Below are 22,047 nucleotides of genomic sequence, written 5' to 3' on the forward strand. Positions count from 1 at the left end.
CTCTAATACTAAATATAAGACAGTCTTCTGCAAAGAAAGTGCTAACCTAGGAACATGGACTCCCTAGTCTTCACATCTGTGATAAATAAATTATCTTTCTTTACAAAGTACCCAATCTTGGGTATTCAGTTGCAGCAAGAGAAAACAGAGCAAGACATAGACATTCTGAAGGTGCATCTGATTCAAGAGATCTAATTCCTATCTAGAACTCTTGTTGGGAGAGTCTAGGAAATGCAGGTTTTAAGTGTTTAGTTTTGTGGTACATGAAAGAACATAGAAAGAAGGAGAAACGGATGTTGGGTGCCCCATCAATTAGAGCCAACTCAAGGGCTATAGCTATGATTTCCTCCCTTACTCACTTGTTTGCCCTCCTTCATTGAGTGAACTATGGCTAAAACTTCCATCACTTAAACCGTACACTGCTGAGAAGACAACCTATCCCTCTACCCAACTTCAGCTCACTCCTCGCTGCTGCCCTTTCAGATTCTTAGTGGTTCATAAGTGCTTTGTACTGGAATTGAGACAAATGCTTTCCATGATACTTTAAACATGATTGCCATTGCATCAGGAGTTCAGTGTTCCTAGCCAGTACCAATCTCTCTCTCTCTTGAATAGCAATTGCTTATTCCTCTTTTATTAAACCAGCAATCAAGGAAAATATGCAAAACTTGAAATACCCTTTTTCTTCCCACTAAGCTCTTCAATCTAAGTCCAAATGTGTGATGCAGTTTAATGGCCATCAAAAAGACACTAAGAGTGTGCTGGGTGGTGAATGAGTTCATTGGGACTGCAGTGTTATTTTATCAGTTATATATACATAAACCCCTAGGTGTTGTCCAGATGCTTTCATCAAATTGTTTATTGTACAATGGCCTTCATGGTATTCAACATCCAAGTGTGAGAGTTTCTGCTATCTGCCTCGAAAGATTCCTCAATGAGCTCACTTGCCTAGACAGGCTAGAGGGATCATTCACAGTTTTCAAATATGTGAAAACTTGAGTATGTTCAAATTATTTTTTTAATCTTATTTTCTTTAGAGCTCATGCATATCCCTTTATGTAAAAAAATGACACTTTGTATATGTGAGGAGTCTCTTGTTCAAACATATTATGTGCAGTTCAGTTGAGAACAATAACAAAATTGCATGTAAATATGTGGGCAAGGTATGAACAAGAAAAACAGAAATGCTAAAGAAATCCAGGGTAATGTTTACTATATATTAGCAATGTGAATTAAATATCTGTGGGTTATATCCACATACATATAGCCTGCAGTGGAGAAGAATCAGTTTAACCAAATACGCTAAAGATGAAATATCAGATGTCTCTTTTACTTAAAATGTGGAACAGTGTTAAGCCTTAGTCACAGGCTGAAATGCCAGTAGATGCCAGGCAAGTGACTGACAAGGGTATTTGATTGGGAGAGACATGTACTATTAGTTGACATTAAGAGTCATTGCTGAGGATTAGTAAAGAATGGCAGGGACTGTGGGGTCCTGGTGAGCTCCAGTTGGGTCAAAGGTGTTAACTGCTACTCAGGAAGCCAAGTACACTATTCCCAGAATTTCTAGTTTTTCAAGAGAAGCCAAAAAATGTGTAATTTTATGTGAAACATCCAAACTTTTAAATATTGATGATTAAATGTACTTATATGCAACACTTAAGGCCAACATACCTCTACCAAGACAGGATCTAGTCTGGGGAATCCCAGGTTTTGACTGATTCTCAACCTTTCTTAAGGCTTCTCAAGGTTGTCACTGGAATGTAGAAATGCTGGGTGAGGGAGTGCCATATCTAGGAAGTACAATTAATTAGGGAGTTGTGTCTAGGGCCATTCTGTTCCCTGGCTAACTCTATCTGCTCTCTTTTTCTAACCAACGCTTTCCATGTCCTCCTACCCCAGCCTAGGTGAGATGCTCCTTTGTTTTCCCAATGTGACCTTAACTTCCTGGACCAAATCCTTATTAAAGTCATTGCTACTATTTGCTTAGCTGTCCATCCTGCTTTGTGAATAAAGCCTGTTCCTAGTCCTTGGAATAGGGTAGCATATAGTACGTGTTAAAGAAAAATCTGATGAATAAAAATTCATTAATCAATTATGAAAGGAGGATAGGAATAGTTATCTTATGTTGCTCAAAACTATGCTGACCTTATATAGAAGAAGTTACATAATAGGATTATGTAGAAAGATAATTACATCAGTACAGATGGTCCCTGATTCACAATATTTAGATTTTAAGGTCTTTTGAACTTTACAGTGATGTGAAAGAAATTCTCATTGAGTAGAAAGAATATTTGGAATTTTGCATTTGGAACTTTTACTGCATTGGCAATATCTGTGTCCAATCCTCTCTCTAGATGTTGGACAGTGGCAGTGAATAGCAGCAGTCCTGTGATCATAGGAGAACATAAAAGATACCACCCTGTATGCTGTATTGCAATAGTACCCTACATGGGATATGTGTGTTAGGTATAGTAAATGCATTTCCAACTTACAATGCCTTCTACTTATTATAGGTTCAATAGGACATAGCACTATCATAAGGTAAAGAGCATCTGCACTTAAAAAAACTAAGTTTCAGGACTGAATGCTCAAGATTGATAGATTTGCATTTTAAGTTAAAAAGTAAAATTGAGCAGTCTCCTTTTTTCTTGAGATAGGGTCCTGCTCTGTAGCCCAGCTGGCCTTGAACTCAAGATCCTCCTGCCTCAGTCTCCAAAATGCTGGCATTACAGTTGTGTCCCACCATGCTTAATGCAGCATGCTGGTAACCAGTTACCATGTTTTCTTTCACTTAAGGCATCAGATCATCAGAGAACAACTGACATAGCTTGGTTTGATTTGATGTGCTTTAGATCCTAACCCATAAGAGAACACAACAATTTTTCATTAATTTGATTTTGAAACTTGCAGGAAGCTGTCACAATGATTTCAAAACTGTTTTCTCTTAAACAATATGTGTAAACTTTGATACAACTGGGCCAATTAATGCATTTGAAATCTCATTCTCTGACACTTTTTTGTAAGCATTCCTATCATTAAATATTAATACAAAGCAAAAGAAAAATTGAGGGATTTGGATATATAATCAAGGTATAAAGTTATCTGAAAAATATTCACTTTAATTTAGCTTTGACTTGTATGTTTGTGAGACCATGAGGAAATTATTTTACTTGGTTTCATTGGTCAGTGTGTTTCTAGATTTAAGTTTTCTTGCCTAATTTAGTTTCCAACATACTTAGTTGGCCAAATTGCTATATGAAGTGTCTCGGAGAGAATTCTGGGTCTTTCTGCCTCCTTGGAAGTGAAAAGTGAAGTTGCCTTCATCCACATCCCTATATAGCAAGTGAAGTGAGCTTGGACTCAGGGGCCTCTCAGGTTCAAATGCCAGGAATCATGTAGCAAGCACTGAAGTACTAGAAAATATTTGTGTCAGCTTCATATTGTCACCACTGGACCTATTCAGCTGGCCTAATTTTCTATGCTTGCACTTACTTTACAAGGCACTTAATTGGCCCAGTTGTATCAAAGTTTACACATATTGTTTAAGAGAAAACAGTTTTGAAATCATTGTGACAGCTTCCTGCAAGTTTCAAAATCAAATTAATGAAAAATTGTTGTGTTCTCTTATGGGTTAGGATCTAAAGCACATCAAATCAAACCAAGCTATGTCAGTTGTTCTCTGATGATCTGATGCCTTAAGTGAAAGAAAACATGGTAACTGGTTACCAGCAGTGCTGCAAATTTTAAAAAGCACATGCAATTAAATTCCATGTTTTATGGCCCCATTGCATGCAAATATCATTTAATAATAAATAACCTTAGTACAGAGAGACAGCCTACAAATGGATGTGATTGTTTAGGGGGTGATTAAACCAATGAAGCTGGTTCCAAGGCAGTTAGTTGTTGCAGTACTGTAGGCTTGTGAATTGCTAGAAAGGAAAAAAATATTCACAGTGTTGCTTCAGATGGTTTACTGGCTGCTGTTACAAGCAGCAGCGTTAATTACAATAATTATTTAGGGCTTCAGTTTCTATCCCCTACAGCTTCGTGAAAAATGTGTCCCTAACTTCACTTGCGAAGACACTATATCCAGCTAAACAATCCATGCAGATTGTTTCACAATTGACTCCACTGCCACAGTTGGTAATAAGTTAGAAGATGGAATATCCTGGTCACATTTGGTAACCACAAATAAGCATGGCTTTAAGTTCCTCATCTAAGGAAACCCTTCCACCAAAATGCATGTGCATGTCTGCTACAAAAACAAATACTGAAAAGAAAGCCAGAAACAACTTTCGAGTAACATTAACTAATGCCACAACTTTGCTCCTGAATTAAAGCTGACAGTATTCAGAACAATTATTACAGGCCATGAATGTCCTAAATTAAATAGATAATTGATGTGTTTAACACTCAGTGGATTCCATTATTTGGTGCCTTAAGCTGCCAACTGGGACTTGGGACAATTCATCTGAAATTTTTTTATCTCCATCCAACCATGGGAATGTTAGGGGTCAGAGCAAGTGAAACAGTTTGGCCCATTTACAGTTTAGGATATTTTTTTAATTCCTTAAGTTTCATATCTAATAGTTCTTTTCTAGGAATCTATATTACATATGAAAAAAATAGCTAGAAAATGTACTAAAATCAATATTAAAATAGTTGCATGGTTCTTCTTTGTAATGACCCTTTATGTAGTGAAGCACATTCATTGCTGCATGTTGGCATTGCTCAATAGAACATGTTGAGTCCTTTGTTTAAATAAAACAGTTGACACAGACACTTTTCATAGCACAGGTAAAATACAAAATAAATGTGCTCTCTGATAATTTTGATTCTTGTCAAAGGACTAAAGCAAGGATGAAGAATATTAGTCACCTCTTACCTGGTTTCAATTACCCCAGGCCAACAAGAAGGGTGAGTCCAATACAAAAAGATATTTTGAAAGAGAGAGAGAGAGATTATAGTCACATAATTTTTATTATTGTTCTACTTTATTAGCTATTATTGTTGTTACTCTCTTTCTGTGCCTAATTTGTAAATTAAATTTCTTCATAGGTAGTTATGTATATGAAAAACACAGCATACACAAAGCTGCAGTACTGTCTGTGATTTCAGATATGCACTAGGGATCAAGGAACATATCCTCTTGGACAAGAGGACTGCTCTATATAATAATTGTCCAGACTGGTATGATTTTAGACTAAAATTAAAAATTACCTCAGAAAAAATGTATAAGCTTAGACTGAGGAAATGCGTACAGTCCTGAGAAGACCAAAACTTTCTTCCCAAAGGAAACTTATCATTTGCTTGTTTCCTCTCTGCCATGTCTTCCTGATAATGCATGCTGCATTTTTGATGTGGTAACTTTGCTCTTATTACGGCAGTCGCTTAGAACAGCATCTCGAGTTATGTTGATGATTCTGTGCTATTTCATTTGGCCCTTATGATGAGAATCAAGCATTAATAGGTGGCTGGTGGGGATTTGGGTTATAGACTGTGACAATGTGAATGCCAGCATCCCATTTAGCAGTCACAGTCTCATTGTCAGTCATAACAGATTCTAATCAACTGAACTAGCTGTTCATTTGAACAGCAATTTACAACTTTACATGATACTTTATGATTAAACTTCTCTAAACATAGCTTCTCGTAGTAACCTCAAACTTTAAAGGGAGACCCATGGAGACTTTGATTATGTACTGACAAGTAAGAGCCAAAGCGTCTATGAGCTTAGTTTTGCTTTTCTGGAAGCTTTGTTACCACGGAACAGATCTTTGTGCAAAGACTTCCTCTGGGTCCTGAACACCAAATGTCAGTGAGTCATTCTGAGTAATACAAGGTAGTGTTTATGCCTTGGCCTCTTTGTTGTATCCTGTAGGCTGGCAGAAATCAGGCCAACTGAGTAATTGCTATAATACTCCCCTTTTCATCATCTCTGTACTGAATCTTTGTTGCTTGGCACTTCAGTTTGTATTCCAACATCCTTTCATGCCAAGCCTGGTGATTGCTTTAGGTCCCTGAGCTACAGGCATAATTATCTTCTAAGAAGTCATCGGGGACTCTCGAGAAGAAGGAGGAAGATAGAAAGAATATAGATGAAGGCTTGAGGTATTTCTTTGGTGGTGTAAATAGGAGGTAGGGAGGCAAGGTAGAAATCGCTCATTTACCAAGTGTTCAGAGAGCTAGGGGGCCTGATATTTAAGTTCTAATGTTGATCAGATGTACATCAAGCAGAAGAATGTAAAATAGGTAAATATATCTCTATTCATTGCATGGAGAAGCTTTGTTATTTAAATTTACTTATTACTTCATTTTAGTTGAATCAGATAATCATCACTGATCAGCAAACTCATGATTTGTTTTATTTTTGAAGGAAGACTTGATATAATGTATATTCAAAGATAGCTACCCCTGATGACAGTGAACAGTTATGCTGTCCTTAAAACATCCATAAAGAGAGATGCTTGGTTGGTGGAGTGACTCAAGTGGGTAGAGCTCCTGCCTAGCAAGTGTGAGGCCCTGAGTTTAAACACCAAAAAAAAAAAAAAAAAGAGTGATGCTTGGTATATGAAACCACATCATTAACTAAAGTGAAAAGACACAATTCCTATGTCTGAGGAGATGAAAGAGGAGTTGATTTAGTAACAAACAACCATCAAAATGCACCAGAGAGAAAGACAAAGAAATACATGACCTGAAAAATAAATAAATAAATGATGAGATGTTAAGTCACTATGATTTCATGACTGTTGCAGAAAAGTAAATAGAAAACCTTTTGATTATTTACATTTCTGGCTTGCTTCAGTAGTGCGTCATCTATTACCAGTTCTGTTTATAGAAAACATTGCCTTTGTAAAAACATGCTTGTAGTGAAAAATAAAATCCATGAAAAAGGATTTCATTGCAAAATAAATTTGTAGATTCTTTACAATTGGACACATTTTCTATAATAGTTTCATGTTTCTCTGAGACAAAACTATGGTGGGTGTTTTAAAAACAATTGTATTCTTCTTTTAACACACTACTTAATTCATTTATCTTTAAGACACTGAGGGAAAAAAATCTGGGCCATTTTTTGTTTCATTGCATGGTAATTTATTACACTACGCTAAGTGTTATTTATTTTTTCTAATAAAACAACTAAAAATAGGACTGTCTTTCAAATATTGACTTATATGATCAAGCCAATACAGTAATATGGGGACTCTTTATTCTAAAATAAGTCACTGCAATCCAACATACAGTTTGTACACAGCATACAAATATAACCCTATGACTGTGGGGTGACAGGGTTGGATTTCACAGTAGAATATACACTGCATCCATAAAGGCTTCTTTTCAGAAATGTAATTCACTTTTTTTTGAACTGGTAAATATAGTATATAGAAAACCCAGGGGATTTCTGTAGAGGCACATTTATTCCCACACATCTCTGAGAATCATAAATGGTTGTCTTCCCCTGAAATAGATTAGGACGAATTATATTAGGACATGATTGTGAATCTAATTAAGGTGGAACACGGTTGGTTTTTTTCTACCCCTTTGGGATGACCATGTTTTTACATAACAGGCAGAAGATGAAAGAGCCTTTGGCAGGATGTTTCAAAGGCACATTTTGGTATGTACATAAAAAAGACTGCTCATGTTAATTCAAAAAATTGGCCCATACCTTTAATTTCTGTATCCAGCTCAGACAAAACTTGAAACACAACCTATTAGGGAGTGGAACACATTTCAGATACTAATATGAAGTTTCTAGTAAAGCTTCTCAAAGAGGAATTTCCATGTATAATTTCTTCTTGGAGAGGAGAACAGGGTCGAAATGATTTCCATTGATGAAGTCTTTAAGCAACAAAGAAAATGACTTCACAATAGTGGCAACACTCTACAGCAATTAAACCTCTTTGCATGATTTTGTCAAATAAATTGTTAACAAGCAATGTATAGTATTTCTAGCACAAAGCAAAAAGGTTACATATTTGATATGGATAGAACTTGGAAGGTGTGAAGTGATAAGAATATTTTTATATAACAGAACAAGAAACCATAGTGATAAGAGAACATGGAACTAGGCCAGATGTGATGGTGTGTCTATAAATTCAGCTACCACAAAAGTAGAGGTAGGAAGATCATGGTCCAGTCAAAAGCTCAAGATCCATCTGAAAAATAAACTAAAGCAAAAAGGTCTGAGAGTATGGCTCAAGCAGTAGAGCACTTGCCTAGCAATCATGAGGGCACTCTGGGTTCAATCCCAAGTATTGCCAGAGAGAGAGAGAGAGAGAGAGAGAGAGAGAGAGAGAGAGGGGTAGAGAGAGAGAACATGGAATCACAGTAATAATCCTTTTTCCAAGAAATTTTGAAAGTCAAGTGAACTATTGTCAAGTTATTGATTTAAAAGAAAATGATTCATATGCAAATGAGTATGTGTACATGTATGACTTTTTGATTCTTAGTCTTATTTTCTGAATGTTGATCAGTGAATGATTCTCCAACTTAGCCGAATACTAGAATTCAGAGAATTCTAGTTCAAATCCCATGCCTAGGCACCTTCAAGATCAATTAATCAGAAGCTCTACGAATCGACCAAGTGTTAGCATTCAAATGAAAAAGCACAACTGAGTCCAATATGGGGCTCTGTTCTTGATCCAGTGCCCTCCATGGTCCAGCAACTAGATAGCTAACCCTTGGTTCAGGAAATTCCTCTTGGACCCATTTTCCTAGCTCCTGTGGTATATATTCTAATTAGTTGATAGCAATGCTATACTTTTTATTCAATATGTTTTTAATGCTGTCCTCGTCATAATTCCCATATATCTGGTGTACATGCAATGATCTCTGCCTAGTGTGAAGGCCATTGAAGTAACGAGGTAGTCTTACCTAGTTCTAACCATTGAGACACTTTTTTAAAGTCACGAATTTTATCCTGGATTTCAGCCAACTTGACCAGCACCCTGAAAAGCAGTCTTTTTTTCTTAAACTTCTAGTAGCCTTCACACTAATAACTTTTAAGTGATAATCCTATACTCCAGTAGATTTATCAGCTGGAGGCAAGTCATTATTGCTTATCTTGTTGCCTTATTCAAGCACATGTTTGCCATTAGACTCAAACATTGGACTAGAAGTCCTTCCATGCTTACATTGGCTCAAGAAGTTACAGGACCACTGTACAGAATTATACAGGTGGTGCTCTACATGTTAAAGGAGGCTCAGCCACATTCTGCATATCATTAGGAATGTGTGATGACAAATGAGTACTGTGTCGGATAGCTGGCCCAAGAAACTGATCAGTTTCTCCTGTTCCACCCAGCTTGGCTTCTCCTTACATCCTGGCTCTTCTGCTGAAGTTTCAGATGGTTTTATAATCAATGAGATACACACAACACTGGAGAAATAAAGCACTCATTTTGATAAGAACTTGCAATTTTTTCCTTCAGAGTTTGTGTAAAGTACAGATAGTGGAGAAAACAAATTTATAACAATTAATTGCAGAGTTTCAAAACCAACTAGCAAAATACATATCTCTTCAAAATGAAGGAAATGAGAAAAAAACAAAAAAACACACTTTTAAATATTGTTTTTCAATGACTTCCATTTACTCACCTAGCTACCCAAATATTTGGAGATATAAAATTCTTCATGAAGATTTGCTTGTATATCCTGTACTGCTTCCTTCATTGAGAAAGTCTTGCTTAAAAAAAAAAAAAGCAATAACCTTAGGTGAAAAAAAGGTTTGTGCCTATGATAGTTGGTTTACCTTCTAGCATTGAAAATTACTATTAATTCAAAATTAACACCTGATATTCCTAATAACCTAGATAGGCACCTGGGGCTTTACTTAGAGAAGAGATATATTGCGGGCCCAGCATGGTAAATGCATGCCTATATTCCCAACTACTCGGTTAAAGGCCAACCTGGGCAAAACGTTAGCAAGACCCTCTATGAGTAACAAACTAGATGAAAAAGAACTGGAGGCATGGATCAAGTGGTAGAGTTCTTGCCTAGAAAGAGGCCAGGCCCTGAGTTCAGTCCTAACACAGGCTATATACATACTGAGCTGGGAGTGGTGGCTCACACCTGCGATCCCAGCTATCTGGGCGGAGGAGACAGAAGGATCACGAGTATGTGACTGGCAGCTCAAGTGGCATAGTGCTTGCCTAGCAAAGGCCCTGAGTTCACTTCCCTCTACTGTGAAAAAAGAAAAGCCTACATATAGTGTTTTTGTTTATTCTATGAATTTAGGAAGATTTATCATAAACTAGGACTGTCAAGATGCACTGTCGACTACAATATAACCTCTGCCCTAGAGCAGTTTCAATTAAGTTCTGATTTGGTCACATCTTGACAACTGCCTACTTATAATAAAGGAAAGCAAATATATACATTCAAAACTTGAGGGGTATTGTAATGGGGTCCTTGGAATTAGCATTCTAGGAGTTAGAAAATGTCATGCAGCCAGTAAAAATGGCCACCCCAAGCCCCCCGCCCCTGGTTGGCTTGGAGAAAGACTATGTCTGTGTTCTGGTAACTGGGGCCCACAGTCAAATCTGCATATGCATATGTCTTGGTTTTGCTTCATTTTTTCTTTGATTTTTAATACAGCTGTGGACAGGGCAGAGACAGATTGAGAATTTCACTATCCCTAATTTTGGCAGATTAATTTATTTTCCATGTATATATTTATTATGTCATTTTCTATTAATATGGATGACCTTTTGTACCCAGAGTCAGGTCAGGGGTTTCTGTAATGATAAGGCAAAAATGAGTTAAATACACATTTTGTTTTAATTTTAAGGATTTTCTTCAATTTAATCTTATAAATTTAAATGTAGACTTTGAAGGAATTAAACTAAGTACAAATATTAATGGCTAAAATTACTGGTTTCAGGCATACTGCCTCTAATTGTAGTGACCATATTTTGATAATTTTACTTTGCAGAAAGTTGATAGAAAATAAGTGGTGGTTTATATTCAATTCAAGCTCTTTAAAATATTTTTTCTGCAGGGCATGGTGGCTCATGCCTATAATCCTGGGCTACATAGTGAGACCAAACAAACAAACAAATCCCCCTTCTTTTTATCTTGGTCAATCACAAACACACATATGGATATATATTTTATGCATTTGATTGATTAATATATAGTGATATAAAATTACAGCTATAGTGAGTAGAACACATTCAAATACAAATTCAAAGTACAAATTTATTTGTACAAACTGACCATAAAATAGTGTATAATATTAACATATTAATTATCCCTTTAATCTGACTGGACTGTCCTTAAAAATGAGATTTCTATATGATTTTTGTTTGTAACTTCCATAGCATCTAGCATACTACTTGGACCATAGTCACTGTTTGATTGGTAGGTACTTTATGACGCTACTAGTATTACCAATAATAATGATAATGGTAACCATAATTTACATTTCTGATCTCTTAAAAAAGTGTCATGATTTGTGCTAAATGATTTATATTATATATGTTATTAATTCTTTTAAGTTTAAGACATATCTTTTTCTTGGTCATGTTACTATTTTTGTCTCATAGAAAGGATTAAGACTCTAAAAAGTAGAGTCAGGATGGAAAATTGATTTGAGCAGTTACAGAAATATATCTCTTTTAAGAGACTACCTCCAGATAATTCAGATCTAACAACTGTCCTTGTCAATATCTCTATGTAATTTCTAATTTCTGAAAGAAAGAGCTGATTGGCCTAAGTTGTCTCAGGTATTCCCTCCTTAGACCAATGACTGTACTTCCTATACAAGAATGAATACAGAAATTTTAAACCTGTTAAAATTACCACAGGAAGGGGACTAAGATAGAAAGGAGAAAATATTATAAGATATTTATAAGATAGAAAGGGAAAATTATAACCAGTTTGGGTCATAATTCTTGGAAATGTCACAGGAAACCAATGTATAGCTATCTTAAACAAAATGTCAATTTTTTTTTTTTTTTTTACAAAAACGAAGGAGGGCAGAACATGTCCTGCCTGGGGGGTTGGTACCAGTGTCGGGGGGAGGATGTGGGGAGAGGGTATAGGAGAATCAAGATGGTGCAAATATTGTGTACACATGTATGTAAATGGAAAGATGAGGGATGGGGAAAGGAGGTTAAAGGAGAATGATGGAGGGAGTGAATTCAACTATGATATATTGTAAGAACTTTTTAAAATGTTACAAGGAACACCCAGTACAACAATAATGATAATGATGATAATTAATAATAATGAAGGAAAATATGATACGGTAGTTTTTGTCTGCCAAATATACTTTCTATCTTCTTTTGGTAACAGCATTCAATTTTTCAATGAGCTATTTTACCCTGCAAAGTTTTCAGTGCATGTCCCTCGATCCCTAGAGTGAACGTGTGCTGCCTTGTTGGTAATCCCAGGAAATTTACTAGAAACCTTAGGGAAGCAGTGTTCTCTTCCACTTGTGTCTATTGGTAGCCATATTTGCCAGTATCAGAGAAGATCCTACCCAAGAACAAAGCTGACACAGAAATAAAAATGGAAAATAGGTTCCTACCAGAGTCAAGTGGATTAACCCAGGCCTGGACCTACAATGGAGTTTCAGCCACTAGCACTCAAAAGATGGATGAATGTGGTCTTTCCTGCCCATCTTAAGAAAGTGCAGCCAAGCAGGTAGCATCCAATTGACAGCTTTTTCATGGTTTGCTTTACCTTCAAAGAGCTGTTTTTGTTGCCCTATCAACTATTGCCCAAATCAGATGACTAAACTGAGTGAAAGAAGATGAGTGGAGCCAGTTGGGCTCAATCCAATTCTGATAGTCAGGTCCGCTCTTCTTGCAGAGCTCTCCCCTAGCTGGCAGAGATGTCATTACACCTCCTTCACCTTTCACCTTTCCCTGTGTGCTGTCCTGCCTTCCTCCTCTTGCCTTACTCCCTAGTGAACAACTTACACTTCCAATTCTTAGCATCTACCTCCAGAGCCCATTACATACAGAATCTATGCAGCAGCACAGAAAAGTCAGGATAAACTTTTAGCTTAAAAAATCAGCATGCAGATCGATAGTTATGACTGAGATGATTATGGGAACAGGGAGGCAATGTGGATAAATAAAAAGAGCCATATAAGGCTGGTGGTTGATTTTCTAAAGTTATTTTATTCTTTATACACTAAATAACACCTTTTTTTGTTTATTCATATGTGCATACAATGTTTATATCATTCCCCCCAAACCTTCCCTTTCCCCACCCTGTCCCTCTCTGCCCCCACCACCTCACTTCCAGGCAGAAACTGCTTTGCCCTTATCTCTAATGTTGTTGAAGAGAGAGTATAAACAATAATAAGAAGGACAAAGGATTTTTGCTAGTTGAGATAAGGATAGCTATACAGGGAGATTCCTTGCATTTCTTTCATGTACATATGTGTTACATTCTAAGTTGATTCTTCTTGAACTGACCTTTTCTCTAGTTCCTGATCCCCTTCTCCTATTGGCTTCTGTCATCTTAAAGTTTCTGCATTAGTTCCTTTGCATTGAGGACATCAAATACTATCATGTTTTTTGGGTATCTTACCTATCCCCATACCTCCCTTCTGTGCTCTCGTCTTACCATGTGACCAAAGTCCAATCCTCTTGCTGTGTTTGCCCTTGATCTAATGTCCACATATGAGGGAAAACATTCAATTATTGGTCTTCTGAGCCTGGCTAACCTCACTCAGAATGATGTTCTCCAGTTCCATCCATTTGCCAGCAAATGATAACATTTTGTTCTTCTTCATGACTGCATAAAATTCCATTGTGTATAAATACCACATTTTCTTAATCCATTCATCAGTAGTGGGGCATCTTGGCTGTTTCCATAACTTGGCTATTGTGAATAGTGCTGCAATAAACAAAGGTGTGCAGGTGCCTCTGGAGTAAACTGTGTCACATTCCTTTGGGTATATCCCCAGGAGTGGGATTACTGGATCACATGGCAGATCTATGTTTAGACTTTTAAGAAACCTCCAAAATTTTTTCCAGAGTGGTTGCACTAGTTTGCATCCCCACCAGTAGTGTATGAGGGTTCCTTTTTCCCCACATCCTTGCCAACACCTGTTATTAGTGGTGTTGCTAATGATGGCTATTCTAACAGGGGTGAGGTGCAATCTTAGTGTGGTTTTGATTTGCATTTCCTTTATGGGTAGAGATGGCAAGCATTTTTTCATGTGTTTTTTGGCCATTTGAATTTCTTCTTTTGAGAAAGTTCTGGGTAGTTCACTTGCCCATTTCTTTATTAGTTCATTAATGTTGGGAGAGTTTAGTTTTTTGAATTCCCTATATATTCTGGTTATCAGTCCCTTGTCTGATGTGTAGCTGGCAAATATTTTCTCCCACTCTGTGGGTGTTCTCTTCAATTTAGAGACCATTTCTTTTGTTGAGCAGAAGCTTTTTAGTTTTTAAATAACACTTTGAAGATGACTTTGTGAAGTTTTTCTTAATACTCTAAGCAAGTAAGAATCAAAATAAAATGGACACATTTCCATAGCTTCTATTTAAAAAAATTCATAGAATTTTATTTGAAATTTGAATGCTGAAAATATAATGGAATTATTTGCTTCATAAATTCATCAGTTTTGGAAATTTCATGTGTGAAGGTTCAAGCAGATATAGAATAAATTCAGTGATAGGAAAGAAAAAATAGACTTTAAACAAGATTAATAGCACATACATGAGAAAGACTGTAGTGAAAAATGAAACAAGAGATGAGAGGAAAGTTAATACTTGGGAGGTGGAAATCAGGAGGATCTTGGTTCTGGACCAGCCCTGGCAGAAAGCAAGACCTCCATCTCAACCAATAAGCTGGGCATGGTGGCATGTGTCCGTGCCTGTCATTCCAGCTATGAAGGAAGCCTAGGTAAATGGATTGCTGCCCAGATTTAGAGACTCTATCTAAAAAATAACTGAAGCAAAAAGGCCAAAAATGCAGCTCAAGTAGTAGAGCACCTGCACAGCAAGAGCCAGGCCCCAAAGTCAAACCTACATACTGCCCAAATAAATAAATGAATGAGTAAATAAATAAATAAACAAAAGAGAAAAGCAGGAATGTTAGTACAAGGAATTCTACAACACATTTGTGGATCTCATTGATGTTTAAAAAATAGATATAATTCCATGAAGATATTCCCTTCAATACATTCAGAATTTCCTCCTTGTTTCTCTTAAAGACTCATCCTGTAGTTTCAGAATCATGGTCAAGTATAGATAAAATAAGAACAGATATTTTGAGGGCTACATTAGTTTTATATGCATTTCTGACCATTCTACATTTCTGTGTGCTCAGCCAAATATGTAGCAACAGTGTTCTCTAGCAGTGACATAGATGCTGAGGTTAAGTTTTCAAACAAAAATCAACACAAACTTTGCTGTCCTTGTTCACAGATATTTTTAGAGAAAATTTCCCTTTATTCTCCTTCTTTCTTTAACTAGAGGCTCTTGAGTGAACATCTTATAACTTTCTAAATTATATTTTGAGCTGTGTATTAGAACATTTTTCTTTCTCCTATATCAGAAATGTTCAGTACTGCTGATGTATTTCTTAAGTTTACCAGTTAGTCAGGAAGAGATAAGAAATAGAAAGTTGCACAGGAAGTGGATAGTATTCAAACCAGATATGTGCTGAATTATTGATTTATTCTCTATTCTGGGGACTCATCTATCATTATGTGTATTGTCATTAGGTCCTATAATATGAGTCCACTAAATAAGTGCTGAATTCTATGTGTCTTTAATCATTTAAATAAGGACCCATTTTTTTTTGTGGTACTGGGAATTGAATGGGACTCATTTTTGATGGTTATCAAGATGAAAATTAATGATTCCAGGGAATTTTAAAATGTGAGTAAGTCTCTTGCTACTTTCTTGGGTCAATAAAGTGAATACCTTTGGACTATGGGGAAAAAGCCCTGCTAAGATACTAATAGTTATATCTTTGTTTCATTGTTAAAAAAAAAAAAAGCAAACATGTTGGATGTAATAGTGTACTTCTTTAAGCCTGGTATTTGGGAGGCTGAGAAACGAGGATCATGAGTTCAAGGCTAACTTGAGCTGCATAGCCAGACCTTGTCTTCAAAAAAAAAAAAAAAAGAAATCTTCACTCAAGTTCTCTGGAGAACAATAGTTTAATGTTTGATACCTTCACTCTCTTCTCCTGAACAGTATAATGAAGGCTTAAGGGAAAATATTTAATCACAGTTTGATTTTCTTTGGAATATAGTGCCTCTTGAATAATTAAAGTATAAGGACAAAGAGGAAGGAGGGAAGATAATTTGAGTAAGTAGAGTGTGGATATAAAATAGCTAATGCTCCTTTGTTACTTTCTTTGAAATTTCAGCAACAAACTCCTGATAGATTTTTGTTTCCAAATGTGGGAATGCAACTCTTATATGGAGAAATTAAACAGACATTTGTATATATGTGAGCTCCCTATATTGAAATATCAGAAAGAAGCTATACCAGACTGCAGAGCTGAAGTTCAGCAGAATAGAAGAGACCCGAGGAAATCAATTATGATCGGTAGAGTGCTTTGTTTCTCAGGTAAATTGAATTTTGTTTGCTTTTTGTGTGATGCAGTTATTTAGTTATTCCAATTTCTGTATTTAGTTCTATCTTCCCATTACATGTACAATTTAATGTGTTTAATACATACAACAGCTCTGTGGTGCTTGCTAGTTCTCTTCCGGTTGTTTCTCTGTTTCTAGCTATTCATATATGGGCTTGTGTCATCACCTTAAAAGTATATGCTCCACAGAGTTCTAAACTCAGCTTTTTTGTCTCTTACCTGCACATTTCCCACCAGGAAATCTCAATTCAGGGTATATGTGTATATTTATGGAAATGTTACAATGAAAATCCCTGTATAATTGTCATAAACAGAAATGTCTTTTTAAAAAAATAAAGGAGTGGAAGTTAGAACAAGTCTTGTCCAGAGGTTGGAACCAAGAGAGAGGGGAGGGCATAAGGAAAGGGTGAAGGAGGGTGAATATGGCGGAAGTACTGTGGTAGGCTCCTGTAGTCTCTGATCAGAAGATTCCCAAATTCTTTGTGTGGAAACATCCAGGCAGTAGATGTTGATACAGTAAACTCCAAGTTTAATAAAAGTTATGGGAAAAGTTACAAACAACCATGGTGGACCAGGTAGAAGACAGAAGTAGAGACAGCATCTTCCTCTTTCTACATGCTTCTGAAACCTACACTAACCTACAGAAAGAGAAAAACCTGAGATTCTAGGCCACCAATAATGGATGAGTGGGGAGGGGCATGGGTTATCTCTAGGCTGAGGTGGGGGTGGTTTGAGTTTTCCTGAGTCAGGGTGTGGATAATATGCACACATTTGCAATTGAAAAGAAGACTCAGAGAAAGAGTAGAATGTTCAACTTGAAATACAATATTAAATCACATATGTTTTAAGAGTTCCAACCTTTTTCTATCTTAGCCTGCCCCAGTGCTATGTATTCATGTGTGAAAATGGAATAATGAGATCTGTTGAAACTGTTCTAAAAAAGAGGGGAGGGAAGATAAAGAAGAATCATGGAGGGGGTCAATTTGACTAAGATACTCTTTAAGTACTTTTGTAAATGTTGCAATGTATCCCTGGTACAACTACAATACGCTCATTTTAAAAAGTGCCTCTCAGTTATCAGGCTCTAAATCTTTCTCCTGATCCTCAACCCCATAAATTCAGCTTCTGGAATATATCCATGTGAAAGTCCTCAGCATCTCAATTTCAGCATACAGGAGCTAAACTAATCTCCACCTCATCCTTCACCAAAAAATCTTTTCAACAATCTCATTTAATGACATAAATATCTATTAAAATGTCCCAAAGAAGATCACAGGTAGGCATAAGTCCTAACTTCTCTATTAAGATCCTATTATATCTGTGATGACTTTATGTGGATTCATCCTTCCTGATATCTCTCAGTTGTGTTCCCTTGTCATCCTGGCCATGGTCATTGGATTATATAAGTCTCCTAATTGCTCCTTCGCAATTCAGTCCCCTTCTGCTTCTTCGAATGTATTCACACTGCCAGGATTTTTGGACTAAAATCGTTTTTCTTTTTTTAAATTTTACTGGTCAGAATCTTTAAAAGACTGCCCTTTTCCTTTCTTTTTTCTCTCTTTTCTCTTTCTTTATTTCTATTTCCCTTCCCTTTCTTTCCCTAGAATCTCTAGAATCTTAGCTTGCTATGTAAGTTTATAAGTTAAACTCTGCCTATATATTCAACATCAATTTTATACCTCCCTTGCAATTTTCTTCCCTTTGCAGAAATACAGACCTATGTTCAATTTCCAGGTTATGCCATGTGAATGCTGCAGATTTTGCTCTATTTTCCTTTTCTATGGAAATTTTCTCCCCTTAAACACCACCCCAAATGCCCACAGGGGCATAGCTCACTTCAGACCTACCTATGCCCTTATGGCCTTCTGTGCCCTCGTCCCTTCTAGTGCTGCATCTCTGTCTTGGGTCTGTTAGCTGCCTGACTCCTCTTGAGGCTGTGGGCTCTGTAGAAAAGAGAGAATGTAACTCCTCTGAATAGCTAGGACCTAACTTAGTGTCTAACATGTACTGTTCACTTTACAGATACTATGACAAAGTATGTCTTTTCTATAGAAGACAGCTGCATATTTTAAGGAGCAGATAAGGAATGTATTTATATGGACAAGAAAGTTTTATTTTTAGAAAGATAATAGATTCTCTTCTTATCCATATAGTGAATGAAGATTTTAGGCATAACATGAGGACACAGTAAGATGGTCTAGAATGAGGAGCTGCTGCATATATAGAAGGAGATTGCAAAAAAGTATCAATTCATAAAACACAGAAGAACTGAAAAAAAAAAGGCACTAAGGAACTGTATTCTACCCATTGATTTTAATCTTGTTGCAATAAAGTTATGTTAAACATACAATAAACATTTTCAGATACAATAACACTATTAAGTATGTTTTTAATAAAATATTTTTAGGTTTAGAAAATGTCATCACTTATTTTAGATTCTGTAAGTGGTACATAAATGAATATAGATATATATATAGTATAGAACATTTATAAATGTTATAAGCACATTATAGTATTTATAAATATATAATGTTATAGAATATATATATATGCATATAATATAAATACATTATATATACATATTCTATAATATTGTGTTTTTCATAGTCCTTGGTAAATATCATTACATTGAAAATTGTAGTACTTCATATTGAACCCAGGACTTTGGTCATACTATGCATGTACACTGCCACTGATCCATGTCCCTAGGTTTTGTCCAGGATTGTTTCGAATTCTTGATCCTCCTTCCTCTGCCTCCCAAGTATCTGTGTTACAGATATGTACCACCATGGCTGGATCTATACTGACAATTCTACTAATGACTTAATTGAGCCATGACTTCAAAGAAGAGACAATAATTCACATATAAGTACAACAAGATCTTCTTGGATAATTTAGTCAGAGATCAAGATTTTTTACTTTAAAGGCATCTCTATTCTGTACATTTTTGGAAACTCAAATTAATGACATTTGAAAAGCATATTTTGCCCTTTCAAGTATCTTCTTGTTTATAGGTAATAATTTCAAATTTTCCATACTAAAACTTAAGAGAATCATCTCACTAGGTTCAGTAAACATGTTGGGTTTAAGTCTTAATCAATCTTGAACTCATGGAAATTTATAAATAAGACTATTAAGCTGATGTGATGCCATAGTTCAGAAAATGCTCTAAAATTTTATTTACATGAAACTTTCCATTAGACTACTGAAATTCTCTTTTTAAAACATTCTTATAGTGGCAGTTCATACCTATACACTATTTGCCCAATTTCTCAAAAAAGAATTAAAGGAGCATATATACTGAGTAAGAGGGAAGAAAGCTATTTCAAATATAATGGTTTCTTAAAGATTCCAGTGGATGTTGTTGGCAAAGCAAAATTTGCTCTTATAGCTATATAAAGGGAATTGTTAGTATTCATGAACTGCTTCACTCATTTATATGTTGCTCTGACACCACGTATGTAATGACTCCAAGTCTCAACTCATTGGCCATAATGTGGGAAAACACAGAAATGAATGGAAAGTGATGTCTCAAGCCATTTTGTCATGGCAGTTCCTTTTAGCATGATTTAGCAAACTATGGTTGGTAGAAAAACCTCCCTTTTAAATGTCAAATACAAGATTCATTTCCTTACTGCTTTCATCCAAATGTCAGAATTCTGAGATGAACCAGTGATCTCACCAGAACTTTCTCAGATTTACACATCAAAATTGCTATCCTTTAAGAGAGAAATCCTGATCTCTGAGAATACCCAATTTGCATAATGCTGAAAAGAGCATCCATCACAGAGTGGAGCAGGATGCTCAATGTCTTGTGTGGTTTTGATCACTCAGGACTAGAGTGGGAGAACAGTTGAAAATTGCCAGGGGATTGGCCAATCTAAATTAAGAACATTTCCTAGAACTGAAAGATAATCCTTTTGAGGACTCTCTTCTCATTATTTTCCTGCCTCCTCTTTCCTTAATATAGAACTATGTTCCCTGTTTCTCTCCATAAAGCCATTTGCATTTATTAAGATAAAGTGACCAAGGTTCATTTTTTACAATGTAATGTCCTTTCTGAGTTTACCGTGGAATATGCAGGGACTATAGAACTCTGGATCTCTAGTCCTTATAGCCATGTGAAACAAAGCTCTCTACTTCCAACTCATGGAGAAGACACCTGAGAGAGCTGACTAAAGAAATAAAGACAAGAAAGTAAACAAAGAAAGATCTGAATAACATGTCAAAAGAATCAATAGATTATATTTTCTATGTGTTCTACAAATTCAAGTTACCAGTGGAAGTGTTTCAGTGTTCTGAAAACAGATGGTCCTCTTGGATGCATAGAGACCTACAACTTAATCCTCAGTCTTTGCACGAAATCATTCAGTCTTAGGGCAGACCATGCGGTTCAGGACCACTCTGCCCAGCTAAGAAGATGTATTAGGTGACTGCAGAGAGCAAGGAAAGTGATTAAAGGCTTGGCACTCAACAGATAAGTGTCATTGAAACACAGGACCTTGGGAACATTGTTATTCTTTCTGCTTGAGGGATTTTTACAAAGAGTATTTCTTTATTTGCTTTTAACGCTGCAACTGAGAAACTTTTCCTTGACGTAAATGTATGTAGTGAAAAGAAAAGTTTTCTGAGTATGAATAGACAAAACTTATAGGAATGATTAAATTTGGAAAAAGTAAGCTTTTTTCGTAGGTACACTATATGAAGGAATTGTTTATAGGATAATGACTATGTTTCTATCTTTCATGAAACTCAAGGAAGACATTAAGGAAACTGTCCAAACTGAGTACAGCAAAAAAATTGAAGTTAATATTCTGAAATGTGTTTTCTCTGAAATTTTGAGTAGCTCTGTAATGGGCAATATTTTTTTAGTGAGTGTGTAGGAGTATATATAATATGAATCTGGCATGTAAACAGGACTTTTTCTTTTCCTGTCCTTATTTTCCTCAGCTCTGTGGGCAACAAAGATTTGGAACAGTACTAGAGGTAGAGAACTAAGAGTGATATTGTGCTGTTGTTGCTAGAAGAATGCTTAAAACCAAAGTGACTTTGGACAGGACAAGGAAAGAAGATTTGCAAAGTAGAGGGTAAAAGATGAATGAATTATCCAGAGTCCAGTAGAAGTAGATGGCCACCCGGACCGGACAATGGAGATGCTTTATACACTGGACTCTAAGGTTTTGTGAGATGTTAGTCCTGTCTAGCAAGGCACCTCAACCAACATACAGCAGTCACTCATCACATGTTTGTTAAATAGGTAATGAAGCCATCAGTCTTGGAGTAGACTTGTCCAAGTCTACTCATGGAAAAGCATGCTGTCTCTTTCTGCAACTTGGAGAAAGAAATAGGCAATAGTGGCTTTCTCTTTTGATTCTTCATGTAGGTTATAGTACTGGCGGCATAGCTATACCAGCTAATGAGATCTGATAATAATGAAGAATTGTGACCAAAGCAATTCTAAAGAGT

The sequence above is a fragment of the Castor canadensis genome, chromosome 8 (assembly GCF_047511655.1).
Source record: "Castor canadensis chromosome 8, mCasCan1.hap1v2, whole genome shotgun sequence".
NCBI lineage: Eukaryota > Metazoa > Chordata > Mammalia > Rodentia > Castoridae > Castor > Castor canadensis.